The 15,099-nt window shown below is 38.4% G+C and overlaps 1 pseudogene; it reads left to right on the forward strand.

Moving 5' to 3' along the window:
* Positions 1-13,974: 13,974 nt before the first annotated feature.
* LOC118986933 (protein S100-A10-like) lies at positions 13,975-14,771 on the forward strand (annotated as a pseudogene).
* The last annotated feature ends 328 nt before the right edge of the window (positions 14,772-15,099 follow it).

Below are 15,099 nucleotides of genomic sequence, written 5' to 3' on the forward strand. Positions count from 1 at the left end.
AGAAAACAATTCCATCTACAATTCATCAAAAAGAATAAAATGCCCCTTGACTAGGCTTTGTTAGTATGTTTACTACAATCAGCATTATCTCAAAGGGTTACTAACATAATACATTATTAGGTCTTGTTCTTTACTTGTTACCTAAATTTCAGTTAATACATCTTATTTAGAGTTAGAAGTATTAATTCAGAGTTGAGAAAATAAACTTTAAATAAAAAACCCAGGAATAAATTTAACCAAAGAAGCAATAAACTGATATCTATAAGTACACTGAAAACCATAAGACATTAATGAGAGAAATTGAAGATGTAACTAAAGGAAAAGTTATTCCATGCTGATGGGTTGGAGGAACTAATCTTGTTAAAATGTCCACACTACCTAAAGCAATATACAGATTCAATGTAATCACCATTAACTCCCATTAAAATTTCAAAGGTTTTTTCTTTTTACAAAATAGAATAAACAGTCCTAACATTTATATGGAACCACAAAAGACTCTGAATAGCAAAAGCTATCTTGAGAAAGAAGAAAAAAGTTGGAGGTAGTACATTCCCTAATTTCAAACTATATTACAAAGTTATAGTAATTAAAGCAGTATGGTATTGGCATAAAAAACAGACACATAGATCAATGGAACAAAACAGAAAGCCTACAAATAAATTCACGCATATATGGTCAGTAAATGTATTACAGAAGAGCCAAAAATATCCAATACAGAAGGGACAGTTTTTTCAATATGTGGTGTTGGAAAAACTGGGCAGCAACATGCAAAAGAATAAAACTGAAAAACTATTTTACAACATACACAAAAATTAACTCAAAATGGATTAAATACTTGAATGTAAGACCTGAAACCATAATTAAAACTCCCAGGAGTAAACATAGCTGGCAAGCTCCTTGACATAGCTCCTGGTGATGATTTTTACAATCTGTCACCAAAAGCAAGGGCAACAAAAACAAAAATAAACAAGCAGTACCATAGCAAACTAAAAAACTTCTGCACAGAAAAGGAAATGATTAACAAAATGGAAAAGCAACTTACTGAATGAAAGGAAATATTTGCAAATCATATATCTGATAAGGGGCTTATATTTAAAAATATATTTTTAAAACCTCATACAATTTAACACCAAAAAAACCCCTAAACCATCCAAATAAAAAAAGGGCCGAAGATCTGAAGAGTCATTTTTCCAAAGAAAATATAAAAATGTCTTCTTTTACAGATGTCATCATTTATCACTAATAAAATGGAAATCAAAATCACAATGAGATATCACCTCACATCTGTTATAATGCTTATATCCAAAAGACAAGAGATAACAAGTGTTGATGAGGATCTGGAAAAAAGGGAATCCTTGTTTCCTGTTGCTAGGAATATAAACTGGTGCTGACATTATACAAAATAGTATGACAGTTCCTCAGAATACTAAAAAAATAGAACTACTAGTGATACTGCAATTCCACTTCTAGGTTTTTATGCAAAGATGTGAAAACGCTATCTTAAAAAGTTATATGTTAACTTAGAGATGGAATATAACTTTGCTTATAAACATTGCTATTAAATTCCTGCTTAAGAGCTTCTAATTTTCTGTGAGCATACTAAAAGCAAAAAATAAATGTGAATAAAATGTATAAAAAAAGATATATGCACCCTTATGTTTTTTGTAGTATTATTTAAAATAGTCAATAAGTAAAAACAACCTAAATGTCCACTGATGGATGAATGGATAAAGAACATTTTTACATATTAATATATAGTAGTATATGTTACATGTAATATATATATAATGGAATATTATTTGGCTATATAAAAGAATGAAATCTTGCCATTTGTGATGACATGGATAGATCTTGAGGGTATTATGCTAAGTGAAATAAGTCAGAGAAAGACAGATACCATATTACTTCACTTATATGAGAAATTTATATATATACAAGGGCTGGCACAAATAACACCCCTTTCTATTACATAAAAATCTTTTATTACAAAATCATAAGCATGTAGTTCTGTAGCATAAAATATCACACTGAAGCATACCATATGACATTTTAGGTGAAATGTTCAAATTGCTATTCATCTCATGTGGTACATTCATGTACCCTACCAACCACTCTCAATGATGTTACTTCTGCTGGATGCTATATATCAAGCTCATAAACAAAAGGAACAGATTGGTGGTTGCCAGAGGTGGAACTGGGGAGCGGGCAAAATGGGTGAAGAGAGTCAAAAGTTACAAATTTCCAGTTATAAAATAAATAAATCATGGAGATATAATATACTACATATTGACTATAGTTACTATTGATATATTGCATATTTAAAAGTTGCTAAAAGTAAATCTTAAAAATTCTCATTATGAGAAAAATCCTCTTTCTATGTATGATGATAGCTATTGGATTTATTGTGGTGATCATTTCACAATATATACAAATATCAACTCATTAGGTTGTATGCCTGAAACTAACATAATGCATGCAAATTATATCTCAATTTTAAAAAGTTGGTACAGCTGATTTTAAAAAAGGAAGTGAATGGTGAGGGTCTGCATGAAACTAATCTTTTTTTCAGCATACATAATCTATGCTATAATGTGTGGCCACTTGATATATGGAATAAAAAAGTTAGGTTCAGCTCCATATGTTGAATATTGGCAAAGCTTAATTTCCCTCTTTTGGTAAAAATGATTACAAATACTACTATTTTTTCCTGCTTTCCACTAAATTGTATGTCAATATTCTCTTGTTCATTCAACCCTCTTTGGAGGCTACAAATCTAGAAGACAGATTTGGGTGAATTGTGAGATTAATGGTCATTTTCTCAAAATACAGAAATGGCCTTTGTTAGGGACCATTTAAATATCATTTTTTTCTGTGTGCATAATTTGAGAAGTAGTATTGATTGCATCTACTTTTTTTGTATTTGCCCACAGAAACACACACGCAGAGCTCTTGTCAATAGAAAGAAAAAATATGCATGATGTAGTGGGTATGTATTTATGTAACATACAGCATAATGTGGGTGCTTGATAAATTTTGGATCATGGTCACAGTTGATTGTCAATTTAATTACATATTCCCTGAAATAATATCATCTCAACCCCCTTCTTTTCAAATAGGTTTTCAACCTCTTGGGAGAGAAAAAAAATCTTTGGAAGTTTTAAGTCTGAAGGAAAATGTCAGTTGGATGTTCACGGTTTTTTAAAAAATATTTTATTTATTTAGTTTTGAGAGAGGGGAAGGGAGGGAGAAAGAGAGGGAAAGAAGCATCAGTGTGTGGTTGCCTTTTACACACCCTGCACTGGGGACCTGGCCTGCAATCCAGGCATGTGCCCTAGACTGGGAATTGAACCAGTGACCCTTTGATTTGCAGGCCAGCACTTTATTTATTTAGAAATAAATAAAATGTTTTAAAATTTTTCTACCCAGAAATGGACCTATGTCAATTCTACAATATTTCACTGGCCATGAAATAAGTCACATGGCCGTGCCTTACCTCAAAGGGGTTGGAGAAGTACAATTCTTCTGTGTACCTGAAAAAGGAAAACCAGAAATAACTGGTAAATAGCATTTATGATTACCATGCTGTCTTATTGAAATATCTGCCCTGGCACATCAATGTGTAAGAATCTCAGTGCAGACATAATTCTTCTATCTCTTGTCCTTTGCTGAGACATTCTACTGTGCTGGAAGGCTATGTCTTTGGTCAGTATCTCAGGTACTTTAGAGGCAAATAAATTGGCCCATGTGCCTGCCAAGGTCAGTGAAAGAGCATGTGACGATATTCTGGGGTTAATTGTAGAAGGTGTATTGTGTACTTCTGACCAAGATAGTTTGAGAATCTGCAGCAAACTTCAGGGTGGAAATGAGAAGTGAAGACTACCAATCACATAGAATGGCTATTCTTACCTACAGCCACACTAACCTCCATGAGAATAGTCATATGGGTGATAGTCCCTCCTAGATTTGTGATGTAACTATATACTGTTTTACAGTTTGAGGTAAAGCTGAAGGATTTCTAGCCTGACAAGAGAGGACAAAATGGGTTTTTCCAAGAGCATCATCAAGAAAGCTTCTCCTGCTTGATGGTTATCCTGGGTTCCTGGAAGAATTGAAGAGGGGGTATACCAATCCCTAACAAAGGTGATCTGCCACCAAGAGCTAAGGTGGGGGCCAGTTGGCCTATATATGCCTTGCAATCTTACAGCCTTGACTAAGGTCTCTCTAGAATGATGCCACTCACTTGGTGAACACTTGTAGAAGGTTATGACAGGGCTCCTACACAATGAACTGTCAGTCTGAGGTGTTGGGAAGTGGAATATCTCATCAAATGGGTACCCAGTGAACCAGATGCCACAAGTATTTTCTAGCATGGCCAGGACTGTTATTTGGGCCCTTCACACAGTTCAAAAGAGTTCCTATATTTGGGTGAGCTTACCATCTACTACTCACATCCAAGCATGTGTGTTGGGAGAAGCTTCATCAAATCTGTGCTATGGGGGATTTGGATCCGTTGGCCTGCTCTTAACTCCATTCTCCCTTAACGACTGCCCCATTTTCATATATAGGGCTCGCTTGCCAATTTGGGACATAGTATATTACAGGATGTCATGCAGTTTTATCTACAGAGATCTAATCCAGCAAACTACAAATTCCCTGCCCCAAACTTGTTATATTATTATATTTAAAATTTTATTTATCTTGCCCTGGCTGGCGTAGCTCAGTGGATTGAGCACAGGCCTGCGAACCAGAGAGTCATGGTTCGATTCCCAGTCCAGGCACATGCCTGGGTTGCAGACCAGTTCCCTGCAGGCCAACTCCCAGCAAGGGATGCATGAAAGGCAACCATACATTGATGTTTCTCTCCCTCTCTCCTTCCCCTCCAAAGATAAATAAATAAATAAAATCTTTTAAAAAATTTTATTAATCTTTAGAGGGGAAGGGAAGGAGAGAGGGAGAGAAACATCAATGTATGGTTGCCTCTCGTGCATCCCCTGCTGGGAACTGGCCTGCAATCCAGGCATGTGCCCTGACCGGGAATTGAACCGCGATCCTCTGGTTCACTGGCCTGTGCTCAATCCACTGAGCCACACCAGCCAGGGCCCAGACTTGTTATATTATGAATGGACACCTTCTATGTGCAACATAGCAAAGAAATTAAGAGTTCAGGCTCTGGGGTCAGATAACATGCATTTGAATTTGAGCTCAGTCACTTAATTACTTAAACCTTTAAATTACTTAACTCTTCTGAGTTTTGGTTTCCTTCGTTGTAAAATGAGGATAATGATTAAGTGAGAGAATGGATATAAAGCACCTAGGGTAGTGTCTGGCACATGATAAGTGCTTAATAAATGGTGAGCAACACATCATTACATAATCCCTGTCATCACCATCATGAACTCTGCTAAGAGGCCCCTTACATGTGAACTTGTCCAGAGGCCACAAGTAGGCTCAGGATAAGTTGCTGACTTTTGTGGCCACTCATTCTCCATCTCCCACATTGTAGGGCAGTGGCTTTCACCTTGATCTACTGTTGTCAGCACTTAATGTGGGCCTTTTAGGCAGCTGTCCAGCCCATCCTGCCAGTAGCTGAAGTGCTAGCCAACTATGTGGCTTCTAGGGAGATATTCTTGGAACATAAGCCCAGGAAGCTTCCTCCTCCTGGGAATGGGAGGGACAGGATCATTTCCTCTTTTCCAAGGCCCAGGTCTATATGAAATGGGGAACCTCTGTGTCCAAGGCCAGAGGCATGCATGTTCTGAACTGTTATTGACAGAAATCGCTGGGGAAAATAGTGGAGGCTTTACCTACCCTTCAAAATAGTAAGCTAACAGTCGTCTAGGACAATCAAGACCTAGAAATGATGACCGCACAATACTGACCCCATAACTGTTCACACCATTTCCCCTGGCTAAGTTCAGAGGGGTCTTTGTATTTAGGAAGTTGAAGGTCTCGGGAGACATGCACCTTCATCTGTAACCCCTAAAGGGGAAGGCGACTGGAGGATTATCTGACATTGTTTCATCCTGCCTTACAGGATTCCTAGTATCAGCCAACCCCAGCTTCCCCCAAACCTAAAACCACATTGCTGGAACTGGCTTCTGACACCCCTGAATGATCATCAGCCTACACCCTGAAACACTGTCAATGATGCAGCATCTGCTCTACTTCTCAACCTGTTATTGGATTTCTTAGCGTACAACTTGTGATTTGTTTCACATCCTCCTCTCGTCTCCCATGCCATCTTATGGCCTTGTCTAATCCCCAGAGAAAAATATTACAGTCAATTCCATTTTTCCAACTTGTATTTGTCCTTTCCCTCTGACCACAGCTAAGACTTTCTGTGGCTATAGTGCTATGGGCTGGTCTAGCAAGTGGTGATCCGGGGGCAGAGGAGGTGCTTCATCCTGGCTCAGGGTTTCAGGAGCAGTGATTTCAGCAGGTTTTCAGCAGCCTCACAAGTAAATAGGACCCTGGATGACCAGGTCAAGTATCATGGTTTGGCTATACTAGCAGTACTAGGACTGTTCTACTATGGCATGGCCAATATCCTGTATGTACTTCAAAACTATGAAGTTGAGATATATTTGGGCAGTGGACTTATTCATCCCTCAGTGCAGGTGGTTTGGGTGACCTGCATGGAAGCCACCCTCAGCCACCACAGAGTTCAGTACACTGAGACCATTCTCTTCAAAGCATTTGGATAATGCTGACAAAGGTGACTTTGGTCTTGGATTAGGAGCTCCCTTACAATCTTGTAATTACAAGGTTTCTTAGCTTTATGTGATCCTATCTATAGTATCCTGACTTGTCTCTATCTCCAGTGCTGCTCCTGGTCCCAACCATCATCATCTGTGTTCTGGGCCACTGCTGTAGCCTAACCAATCTCTTCACTGCCACCCTTGAGTGCCTATAATCTCTTCTCTATAAGTAGCCACACTGATCTTTTGAATGCAAATCATATCACACCACTCACATGTATAAATTCCTCTAATGTTTGTGGTTATGTTAAAAAAATAAGAGTCCTCATATTTTGGAGCTTATACAAAGAGTTTATGGATGAAATGATATATCTGGATTATGTTTAAAAATTCAGTGTGTATGGGAGGAGTGGAGTGTACAGAGCGAATGAGATCCATCATGTGTTAATCCTTTATTTTTAAGTCTTCAGCTGAGAACATTCTTTTTATTGCTTTTAGTGAGAGATAGTAAGGGAGAGAGAGAAACATCGATGTGAGAGAGAAGCATTAATTGGTTGCCTTCTGTGCCTGGACGTGGGATTGCATATGCCTGGACCAGGGGTTGAACCCGCAATCTAGGTGTGTGCCCTGACCAGGAATTGAACCCACAACCTTTCAGTTACAGGATGACCTCTCAACCATCTGAGCCACACCAGCCAGGGTAGTCATATGTTAATTTGTGAAGCTGGGTGATAGGTAAATGGAGGTTCATTATATGATTCTCCCTCATTTGTTTTATGTTTGAAAATATTTATGATTGAAAGCAAAATAAACTAAAATAACAAAAAGCGGCAGCAAAAACAAAGGCCCCCTATAGCTTCCTATCATAATTAGAGCAAAATCAACTCATAACCATGGTCAATGAGGCCATGATTAACCTTGACACTAACCACCTTTCTGAATTTATCTCCCACTAGGTTCTATGCTCATCCACTTTCCTTCAACCACACTGGCCTTTTTGCTTCACTTTAAACACACCAAAGTCTACCTCAAGTCCTGTTTTCTCTGCCTGGAATGCTTATTCCCATGACCAATGGCTTGCTCCTTTTTGTTATTCTCTCTTCAAAGATGCCTTCTCTGAATACCTCTTACTATAGACAGTGAGACACATATATGAACTATCTATAGCCCTGTGTAGATATAGACAGACCTCTGCCTATAGATAGCTTTATCTGACTATCTTATCTGAAGTAGCTGCCATGGTCTGGTCACTCAAAGTACTCTACTCCATTTTCTTAGAGAACTTATCTCTATCTGAAAACTTAATTTTCTTTTTTTGTTTTCTCACTTATTATATGCCTTCCTCACTATATTATAAGCTCCAAGAGGGCAGAAACTAATGCATAGTACATAGTTCGCTCAATGATTGCTGGTTAAATGGAAAAAATGAGTGATTTCCCAGAGATTGGTAGACTACCTCGCACATTTGGGAAGGTGAATGTTCACCTCAGCTGCTATATCCATGTAAAAGAGTTGGATGCCTCTGTACTGGGCAGGGGGAAGCCTTGCCCAGCATAACTCACAGATAAATTGTGCTTCCTTCCTGTTCAAACTGATGACAATGAGATGTACAAAATGGGGAGCCCTTTGAATAGTGCCTGGCACATAGTTAGCTCTCAATAAAGATTGGTGGTTATTATCTGAGTTAGAAAGAGGGCAAATTTTGACTTTATTTATTTATACCCTGCCTCATTCCAGAAAGGATCTGAGAGAGTTGACTGACGTCAACTAGTACTGGACTTTAATCCTGGCAAAGTCATTTAAAGTCACCAAACCACTAAACTGTCACAGTTAAGTATGGGACTTTGAACACTTAACCTCTCTGAGTCTCCTTCCTTCTTTTCAAGTTTTAAGTTCAAATCAATAGAGAAAATAGTGAGAAAGGAAAATTATTCATCAGTTCAGAAAAAAGAGAAATCAAGGTAAATACAAAACACAAAATAAGGCAGATTTAAGTCCAAACATAATCAGTAGTAAAAATACATGTGAAGAGATTAAATTCACCTGTTAAATCACAGGGGCTCTACTATGGATACTGAAAAAAAAATAACAGCTCAAAAAAAAAATAACACAGGAGGGTTGACAATATAAAGGGGTCAAAAATGCTATGCCAGGGAAGTAACTAACACAAAGGACGTAAGCATTGTTATTAGCAGATGAAAGAGCATTGAAGGGGACAAAGAGGAAAATTTTATATTGATTAAAAGAGCCATTCACCAGGAAGATATAATAGAGGCAGAAAATAATAAATTACACCTAGACACATAGTTTCAAAATATATAAAACAAAAATTACAAAGAGAAGTTGACAATCTCATAATAGGAGACTTAAATAGACTTTAATATACCACTCTCAGAAATGAAAAGATCACTAGATTAAAAATAATTAAGAATAGAGAGGTGCTGGCTATTTTAACAAGTTTGAGGATGTAAATAGTGTGTATGAAGGACTGTGTATAGAAATAAAACTTTGTACCCAGCAGTTAAAAAATACACGTTCTTTTTCAGAAGCATGTGGAATGTTTATAGAATTTGACTGTCTTGATAAATTTTTGAAAAAGTCATCTTCTATAGACCATATTTACTGACTACAATGCAATAAAATAAAAAGATTAATAATAAAATACGCTTATGCATTAGGATGTTTTTAAATCATTCTAGATAATTCATGGGTTAAGGAGAAAATAAAAATGAAAATTGCAAATTATTTGGAAGTCAGTGGTAATGAAAGCATCAAAATCTGTGGGAAGCAATCAAAGCCGTACTCAGAAATAAGGTCACAGTCATAAAGACATTTATTAGAAAACAAGGAGGTTTGAAAATGGATAAACTAAGCTTACAACTCAAGCCACCAGAAAAGCTTGAGTTTTTATCTGGAAGTGAGTGAAATATCATGGATAAAAATCCTTACCTTTCCAAGTTTAGGTATTGACTATTTAACATGTGTCTGTAACAGTGCTAAATTGGATGCTGCAGGGTGGCTGCCTTAGCATTATTCAATATCAATTGGATAAGTAACAGAGATGTACGGACTCCTTCCCTATAAAGCCCACAAGTAATTGGTGATAGAAAAGGGGCTCTCTCTTTGAACAGGAAGGGCATGACTCCAAGCCTAAGCTACTCCTGTAAGCTGTGTCCAGAGCAGTTATGAATGCTGTCTATTTAAATCAGTTCCACTTTCCCTGATGGAGAAGTGAGACATTTCAGTGGTCTAATTTGGAACCTCAGGCTATAGAGAAGGTATAAGAATAAGCCTGTCTGTTGGAGCTGCTCTTGAAAGCATGGGTTTTAGGTTTTAGGAGAGGCACAGAGTGTCCCTAGCGAGTGCGACAATCAATGCCCTTGAACACATTGTACAAGTGGGTGGAATGACCTCAAGTATGATCCTGTGGTACATGGGCCATGTGTCATACTGAACAATTTGGGGGAGGGAATGGCTACAGAGTTAATTAACTTTCTTTGGCCCAAAATAGCCACGGAAGTTCAGGCAAAATATGATAACATGCCAAGTATTCAGTAAAATCATTGCCCACACAAATAACCTATGAGGAAATAAATCAGCCACCAAATCCCTAGTTAATTAATTTTTCCTACGATAAGATCATCATCACCTGGGCAACACGTTGGTATTATGCCCAGTGAGGCTTACCTGGAATCAGAGAGCATCCGTGACGGCACAGGTGTGCTGAGAGGCACTTTTGCTTGGATGCATCCTGCCTAAGTGACAATGTGAGAGTTGGTTGTTATGGAAACTGTTTCAATTGGCAGGAATCAAAAAGTGAAAAGTACTCCTGTCATTATCCAACAAACCCCTGAATGGAAATTTAAAGAACTTTAATAAACATAGTGGGGATCCCACCAAAACAGAAGCAGGTAGAGTGAATGGATAAGTGAGCTTTTGAGTCCATGCTCATAATGAGGGGGGTGCCTCTGGTCTCCCACCTACTTTCCTGATATGTGGAAGGGAGCTCTATCTGACCACTGTCATCTCTTTAGGATCAGTGGCAAGGGCTCAGATGGGTAGATAAGGGCCCAGTTTGCAGATAAGCTGATGAGTACATCCCCATCTGTTGATTGGCAGGTGATGGTGGTAACACAGTACCCCTGACACAAAGGAAAAACACTGTGACACCTGTGTAAGGCACCCAAATGGCTGTTCAGAGATCAGGTTTTGCTACAACATGTGAACACTATTGTACTATTGGACAGAAATACTGTATCTGGTAGTGAACTGCTTAGAATGCTTGCCACTTTACAAAGTGCAGCTGGAGGGGGAAACAGAAGCTGGGCCCATAATGCAATGATTTTCAAAACTGGAGCAGCATCAGCATTGCCTGGAGGAATTGTTAAAACACAGATGGCTGAGGCCCACTCCAGAATTTCTGATTGAGTAGGTCTGGGGTGAGGCCAAGAATGTGCATTTGCAGCAAGTTCCCAGGTGACTGCTGATGCTGCTGGCCTGGGGACCACACTTTGAGAATCACTGACATAATGCACCATAACAACCTCTACTCATTAGGGAAGTAATTAGGATAGGAGATACTCCCAACTCAAAGACATAATGTTGATGATATCAGATTAGCTGTCTGTTCTCAAAGCATGTGAAGGAAGGAGAACATGGGGACAGATAATGGAGTGTGCATGACATATTTTGAAGGGGATCTCATGACTACCTCAATCTTTAAAGCAGCACTCTTTCTAAAGCACCAAGAATTAGCAGACCTCCTCCAACAAAGCATTGTTTACACCTCAGAGTTTGAACCTTTGGAACTGGAAGATATTTCAGTGACAGGAATGCAGCCAGGGTTCTTTAACATCCAACTGGAGGATCCAGGGACTGTATCCCCTGCCCCACCCCCAATAATATTGGGAAATCCAACATAATGACTAACCTGAAGTTAGCTGAGGATGCTCAGAGAAGAGCTAGCTCATGTGACTAACTGCTTTCTGGTGTGCTGAGACCCCTGTTATCCCACAGGCCCTCCTAACTCACTGAAGGAGGTGGCAATACTCTTCTTTGAAAGGGTGCAAAGGGTTTCCCTAGGATGCTTGTTCTTCACCATCCTTCCATCTGGTGAGAAGGGAGGGGGCCTTTTGCATTACAAGTGACCTAACTGTACCTCCCCATTCTTTTATTAAAAAAAATATTTATTTATTTTTAGAGAGAGCAGAAGGGACAAAGAGAGGGAAAGAAACATCAATGTGAAGTTCCTTCCCATGCATACCCCTACCAGGGACCCAACCCAACCCCAGGCATGTGCCTTGACTGGGAATTGAACCAGCGACCCTTTGGTTCACAGGCCAGTGCTCAATCCACTGAGCTACACCAGCCAGGGCTGTTCCTCACCATCTTTATCTCAAGTGATGATGGGCCATTTATCATAATATGCATTGACTTTTTTTCAGGAGTGGAAAAAGGTAGGAAAAATAGAGAAGCTTATTGGTCTGGAAGGAACTTTGAAGAATGGAAGTTTCCTCTTTCCTCCCCAACAGCCTTTCCTTGCTATCCTTAGTCACAAGGAGCCAAAGGATCTTGCCAACCTTGCTCACAAGAAGTAGTTGCAGAATAGGGCCAGGATACAGTAGGGACAAGGAGTGACAGAGGGAAGAAGAAGGGGGACCCAGTGATGATAGTCTTTCAGTTACCCATCTGGGGTAGATTCTATGGACTAAAGGACTCTTAGGTGGCAACCATGGAGACATAGTTTATACCATTTTCTAGATTTCACATGCATTTGGATTGGTCATGAGTAGAAGATTTTTAAAAATCTTATACCTGATTCTACTCTTGCAAGACATCATGGAACATGTGACCAGTATTACATGCTGTATTACATAAAGTATTACATAAAGTACCAAGTACAGGACTTGGCACCAAAAGTCACAGAAGCTACAATTTGTTAAGCTCTGACTCTGTGCCAGGCTCAGTACTAAGCACTTTATCTGCATTATCTCATTCCATGCTGCCAACAATCCTCTGAGGCAGGCCCTAGCATTTTACAAACTAGGAACTGAAGTTCTGAGAGAGACGTGACTTCGCCAGAAAGAAACGGCACTAAAATTGGCAGTGTCTGGCTGGGGAAAAAGAAGAGCAAACAAAATGCGAAGCAAGGAGAAGGAAGGGAATAATAAAGGTTAGAATAAAAATAAATGAAACAGAGAGTAGAAAAACTATAGAGAAAAGCAATAAAACCAAAAGTTGGTTCTTTGAAAAGATCAACAAAATTGACAAGCCTTTGGCTAGATTGAACAAGAAATAAATAAAGAGGATTCAAATTACTTCTGAATGAAAGAGGGAACATCATTATTGACTTTATAGATATAAAAATGATTATGAGGAAATACTATGGACAACTTCATGCTAACAAATAAGATAGCCCAGACAAATGGACAAATTTCTAGAAAGATACAATCTTCTGAAACAGACTTAGGAAGAAGTTGATAATAACACCAACAATAAAACTACCCACAAAGAAAAGCCTAGATCCAGATAACTTCACTGGTGAATTCTACTAAGTGTTTAAACAAATAACACTAATCCTTTGTAAACTCTTCCAGAAAGTAGAAGACTAGAGAACACTTCCCAACTTATTCCATGAGGGCAGTATTGCCTTCATAACAAGGCATCACAACAAAAGAAAACTATAGACCAATATTTCTTAATGAATATCAATGAAAAAATATCAATAAAATACTAGCTAATGTATTCTGGCAGCATTTTAAAAGGATCATCTATCATGACCCAGTGGGACCTATCTCAGGAGTTCAAGGTTGGTTCAACATATGAAAACCAATCAATGTTATACACTATGTTAGTAGAATAAAGGAAAAAGCCACATGATTATTTCAATAGATGCAGAAATAGTATTTCACAAAAATTCAACACTCTTTCATAATAAAAACATGAAACAAACCATGAATAGAGGGAAATTTCTCAACCTAATAAAGGGTATATATGAAAAATCTACAGCTATTATCATACTTAATAGTAAAAGACCAAAAGCTCTTTTCCAAAGATCAGGAACAAAACAAGTATGTCTATTCTCACCAATTCTAGGAAGTATAAGCTAGGGAAATTATGCAAAAATAAATAAATAAATAAAAAGTATTAAAATTGTAAAAAATCAGTACAACTGTCTTTATTTACACCTGACACGATCTTGTATATAGAAAATCCCATAGAAAATCTATGAAGTAGACTGGCTGAACATCCCAGCCAGCCTAACAAGCCTGCCATGTCTCCGGCCAAGACCTCATCAAAATGCCATCTCAAATGGAACCTGCCACAGAAACCATGATGTTCACATTTCACAAATTCACTGGGGATAAAGTGAATTTACTTAACAAAGGAGGATGTGAGAGTTCTCTGGATTTTTGTATGTCCAAAATGTTCAATAACTGATGAAGGGATACATAAAACATGGAATATTCATTCATGCAATGGGATATTATTTTGCAATAAAAAGAAATGAAGTACTGATAGATGTTACAACATAGATGAACCTTGAAAACATTATGTTAAGTGAAAGAAGCCAGACTTAAAAGGCCACATATACATGAAATTTCCAGAATAGGCAAACCTTTTTTTAATTTTTTTTATTTATCTTTAGAGGGAGTTCTCTGGATTTTTGGAAAATCAGAAAGACCCTCTGGCTGTAGATAAAATAATGAAAGACCTGGACCAATGCCAAGATGGCTGAGTGGGCTTCCAGAGCTGCTTCTTGCTAAGTGCTGGGCTCACCATCACATGCAATGGCTATTTTGTAGTACACATGAAGCAGAAGAGGAAAAAGTAGGCAGCTGAGCAGCTACTTCCTCCCTGATAAAGAGTGCTCCCAATGAGTCGCTTAAGGAATCTCTCCCACAGCTTCCCCCTGCTTACGGATTTCATGAGCAGATTTGGACCTTTAGAAAAGGTACAAATAAAATCCCACTCCCATTTGACAAGAGAAAGAAAAGCCAATTAAATCCAGATAAGCTTTTGATTTATATATTGTTTGCATTCTTTTGCCCTCCATAAACAAATTTCTTTTTTAGTTGAAAAAATCCTATGACATACAGCCCCGGCTGGTGTAGCTCAGTGGATGGAGCACAGGCCTGTGAAGCAGGAGGTCACTGGTTTGATTCCCAGTCAGGGCACATGCCTGAGTTGCAGGCCAGGTCCCCAGTGGGACCCACGTGAGAGGCAGCCACACATTGATGTTTCTCTCCCTCTCTTTCTCCTTCCCTTCCCCTCTCTCTAAAAATAAAATATTTTTTAAAATCCTATGACATACGCACAATACTATTAGTAAATAAGTTCAGCAAAGCTTTGGAATGCAAAAATACTGGTATTCCTAAATGTTTTTTATTCTTACCCAAGG

This window comes from Sturnira hondurensis, unplaced genomic scaffold, assembly GCF_014824575.4.
Source record: "Sturnira hondurensis isolate 20B ecotype Veracruz unplaced genomic scaffold, ASM1482457v3 Scaffold0004711, whole genome shotgun sequence".
In the NCBI taxonomy this organism is placed as follows: Eukaryota; Metazoa; Chordata; class Mammalia; order Chiroptera; family Phyllostomidae; genus Sturnira; species Sturnira hondurensis.